The following is a 5,451-nucleotide window of genomic DNA, read 5'->3' as shown; positions in this document are numbered from 1 at the left end:
TGACTCCACCCACCTCAGCTTTTCAACATGGTGGTGGTACATTTATGGGCAGCTCTGAGAACCATGCTCCCACCGACTCTGGGAAGCAGTGGGTCTATGATTCTATCCAGCAGTGTGTAGTCCAGAAACCTCTTTTTTTTTAAACTAGCAAATATTATATCCAACACATAGCATAGTGCGCAGCTTGGCACACCTCTGTGTAACATAGCACACATCAAGCCTGCACGCCAAGACTGCTACATTTCTACAGCTATTTTCCCCTTATTTATGTGAAACATAAAAATAACCATTTGGGCTAAAACTGAGAAAATATGGATACCTCTGCTGGAAACCCCCTAGCAGAGCAGAGCAGAGAAGCAATTGACAGCTCTGCTGAGAAACTCCCTTTGGGGATTGGAGTAGAGCAGCAATGGATATATCTGCTGAGAAACTCTCTTAGCAGAATGATGCAGAGTCCAGCTGTAATGGCTTGCTTTGGGGAAGGATCAGTATCACAACATTCTGTGGGGAGACAATTCCCCATTGAAACACAGCTTCAGGTATAGCCTGATTTCCCAATAGTCAGGGTACATTTTGCCTCTCAGCAATGTGTGTCCAGGATATCTTCCCTTCACAGATGTTGAGCATTTCCTTAAATGTCTTTCAGCCATTTGAGATTCTTCTGTTGAGAATTCTCTGTTTAGCTCAGTAGCCCATTTTTAATTGGATTGTTTGGTATTTTGATATCTAGTTTCTTGAGTTCCTTATATATTTTGGATACCAGCCCTCTGTCAGATGTGGGGTTGGTGAAGATCTTTTCCCATTCTCTATGCTGTCCTTTGCCCTACAAAAGTGTCTCAGTTTCAGGAGGTCCCATTTATTAATTATTGCTCTCAGTGTTTGTGGTATGGTATTATATTTAGGAAGTGGTCTCCTATGTCAGTCCTTTCAAGACTACTTCCTACTTTGTTTTTTTTGTTGTTTTGTTTTGTTTGTTTGTTTGTTTGTTTTTCAAGACAGGGTTTCTCTGTGTAGCTTTGCACCTTTCCTGGAACTCACTAGGTAGCCCAGGCTGGCCTCAAACTCACAGAGATCCACCTGGCTCTGCATCCTGAGTGCTGGGATTAAAGGTGTGCACCACCACCTCCTGGCCCTGCTTTCTCTTCTATCAAGTTAAGAGTAACTGGATTTATGTTGAGGTTTTTGATCCACTTGGACTTGAGTTTTGTGCAAAGCAACAGAAATGGATCTATTTGCATTCTTCTACATGTTGACATCCAGTTACGCTAACACCATTTGTTGAAGATGCTTTCTTTTTTCATTGTACAGTTTTGGCTTCTTTTTTAAAAATCAGATGTTAATAGGTGTGCATATTAATGTCAGGGTCTTCAATTTTATTCCATTGGTCCACATGTCAGTTTTTATGCCAGTACCAAGCTGTTTTTATTACTATAGCTCTATAGTAGAGCTTGAGGTCAGGAGTCAAGATTCCTCTAGAGGTTGCTTTATTGTATAGGATTCTTTTAGCTATCCTAGGATTTTTGTTTTTCCATATCAAGTTGAGTATTTGTTCTTTCCAAGTCTGTGAAGAATTGTGTTCAGAATTTGATCGAGATTTCATTGAATCTGTAGATTGCTTTTGGTAAGATTGCCATTATACTAAGTTAATCCTACCTATTCATGAGCATGGGAGATGTTTCCATTTTCTGATATCTTCTTCAATGTCTTTCTTCAGAGACATAAAGTTCTTATACAGGTCTTTCACTTTTAGTTAGAATAACACTAAGGTATTTTTATGGATATTTTGTTAGCATAATGATAAATTTGCTACCAGCTTGTGCCAATAAATAAATCACTTACAAATCATCTAAATAAAGTGTTTCAGTGCTGAATATTTTCTCAAAATTGCCTATTGCTACTTATTGATAATCTATCAACAGCATACATGCTAAAATTTGCAAATAGGTATTGGAATGTGGGAAGAAAACTAGAGATAGTAGGTAATAACACTGTAAACTTCTTAATGAGTGATTGTGCTGGTTAGTTTTATTGACAATTCAACACAACTAGAGTCATTTAGGAAAAGGGAAATTCATTTGAAGAAGATTATATTGGCCTGTGGCCAGGACTGTAAGAGATAATATTGATTAATGATTGATTTGAGAGGGTCCAGTCCACCATTGACGGCACCATTCCTGGGCAGGTGGGTCTGGGTTGTTAAGAAAATTAGCTGAGTAGTAAGCTAGAGATTGAGCCAGTAAGAAGTATTTCTTTGTGGTTTCTACTTTAGTTCCTGCTTGAGTTTGTGGTCTGAGTTTCCTTAGTGATGACTATGACTTACAAGTGTCACTTGGAAGTATGTGCCAAATAAACACTTTCCTCAGCCAGGCGGTGGTGGCACATGCCTTTAATCCCAGCACTCGGGAGGCAGAGCCAGGTGGAATTCTGTGAGTTCGAGTCCAGCCTGGGCTACAAAGTGAGTTCCAGGAAAGGTGCAAAGCTACACAGAGAAACCCTGTCTCGAAAAAATAAATAAATAAATAAATAAATAAATAGACATTTTCCTCTCCATAGCTGTTTTTGGTCATAGTGGTTATCATACAAGAAAGTAAAATTGAACAACTATATAAGCAAAAGTATGTGTATGCATAACTGAACTTGTAATTATTTCACCAAAACTAGACTCTGAAATGACAGCTTAAGAATAGTTTTTTAGTTGGAGATTTAGCTCAGTGGTAGAGTGCTTGCCAAGCAAGCACAAGGCCCTGTGTTCGATCCTCAGCTCCACAAAAAAAAAAAGAATAGTGTATTTTTTATTTTTTCTTGTATTTTACTTTCTACTGTATAACCAAATATAATATCAGTTTCAAATAGCCTAAAATAGAAAAATCAATATGACTAAAATAATATTTTGTGTTCAGAAAGCAAAGCATGTTATCATCTTTTGCATTGTGATCTGAGATCCTCTGTAGGAATCACAAAATAGTATTCTATGTTCAAACTATCTTTATAATAATATGTAGATTTTACAGATAAGATAATAAAATTTGTAAGCAAAATATTGATTCTGGAGGTAATATATATAATAATATTGTACAATAGTATTTGTTAATTTATTGACACATTGGCTGAAGAAATGTTAGATAAAATTACTAATACTTTAACCTAAATCAAGACAGTGACATCAGTTTTGTATCTTATCATACTGAACTCACAAGGAAAAAAATACAATAATGTTACCTTAGGATGTCCTTGTTATCATCAGTGAACATATTAATGATGAAGTGAAAAGTTCATGTGGTCCCACCCATAGATAAAAAATTACAGGTAATCAATGGCTACTAGGAGAAGGAAAATTAGCCCTCTATAGTTTTCTAACACAGAATAATTAGCTCTGAAAATATACATTTTCAAACAACAAAAACAGACCTTCAGGTTGTTCTTATATACTTGTTCATTCACATACACATATATGTAATAGTAACTGAAGAAAAAGAGGCTACCAACTTGACAGTTGGATGGGTTATGGGATGCTTTGGAAGGAGGTCACCAGGGAGGAAGAAGTGGTATAATTCCATTTCAATTAAAAACATATTTAAAAAGAAAATTAAAAATAAAATTAAAAACATTTAATTATAATCCTTAAAAACACATCTTTTCACATTATATGCGACAAAGCAGGAAATATTCATAAAGTACATCTGTTGAATGTGAAAGTAAAATTATTTTCTCCAAGTAAAGTACTTGTTCAAATTAATAGATGAAGCAGTTTCTTTATTGAGTAAATAACATAACTTGAAAGAACAACTGCCAAATTATGATTATTTAAAATTGGAATTTAATACATATTTTCCCTGAAAATGAATAAAATGAGTCTATCATTTCTAGGAGAATGATAAATATCATTCTTCAGAATGACAAACATTTACAAATCCAACTGAAATTAGAATTCTAAAAACTAACATCATAGCTTTTCAGTGCTTTTCTATTGAAATTCAGGGTTATATTAGGAAATGATAATTTTTTATTATACAATGAAATAACATTGAATAACAATGAATAACATAAATGTATAGCTCAGTTAACCAATATTTTCAGATGACCCACATTGTTATAATATTTTATAGTAAAATATATAGAAAAATTAAGATCAACATATTTTAATGAAATGGAATAGAATGGAACAGAACACAAATAAATCATTTATGTGGCTTCAGTTTCCATACTGAAAGTTTGTTTCAGGAAATTATCACTTGTTGAATTTTGATGTGGTGTCAAAGAAGAATACCCTCAATGGTTTATAAAAGTTTTCTAATGACTTATCTGAATAAGGTAGATTATTTTTACATGTGATTCAGACAAAGACACATACCCTAACCTATTAAAGGCTAAAGTAAATGTACTGCCTTCTACTGAGCCTAACAGCAAATATAATTGCTTTTTTATATAATTTTTTTACTATATCATGTGATTTATTCATTATTTTCAATAAATTATATTTTTTTCTCAGTTTTAGTTCCTAATACATCAAATATGAATACGTACATTATGTTAAAAATTTGTCAGTCTCAAAAATGTATACAAAAAAGTTGAAATTATAAAGTTTCAGAATCTCTGTGTTTTCACATATCTTGTAAGCATTATTATACTTTCAGACTGATATATTAATTATATTAAACCTACAACACATTGTATCTTAATTTCAAGTTATGATTGTATGTTATTGAGACTTCCACATTTGAACACATTGGGGTGATTCATTTTTGAAATGGCTACATATTATATTTGTATGCAGTAATTTATCCAACCAAATAGAGTAATGAAGAATTCACAGGGTATTTAAAGGTACTTTTCCAATTATAAACACTGCTTCAAAGAAAAATCATTGTACATATATTATTAAATTTTATGCACACATACCTGTCAATCAAAATTTTGAAACATTTTAGAAAAGGTACTGTGGTTGATATATTATACACCCCATTAAACTTATGTGCATGTCAGAGAACAGAACAGCCACTATATTAAACATAGAGGTTAGGCAATGGTAGCACATGCCCTTAATCCTTTCACTTAGCAGGCAGGATCTATGTGTGTTCAAGGCCACACTAGGGAATGGAGCCAAACATGGTGACACATGCCTTTAATCCCAGTACCAACCATAGAGCTGTATAGAAAGAGGAAGTGAGGTAGCTGGGCTAAGAGAGCTAATTAGAGAGCAGAAAAGCAAATCATATAAGTCCTGGGTAGAGATGAAGTCATGCCATTTTGAAGCTGCCAAGTTGCTCAGGTAAGGTTAGCTGTGGCTTTCCCTATTTCTCTGCTCTTTCCCCAGGGCTTTCACCCCTATATTTGGCTCCATGTTTTTATTTAATAAGACCACTTAGAAATGTGTCTACAATTGAAACTTTTTAGAGTAGGTACTGTGATTGAAGTATTATGCACCCCAATAAACTTATCTGAAGGTCAGAG

This window comes from Onychomys torridus, chromosome X (assembly GCF_903995425.1).
Source record: "Onychomys torridus chromosome X, mOncTor1.1, whole genome shotgun sequence".
Taxonomy (NCBI): Eukaryota; Metazoa; Chordata; class Mammalia; order Rodentia; family Cricetidae; genus Onychomys; species Onychomys torridus.
Note: the sequence above shows the minus strand (reverse complement) of the source record.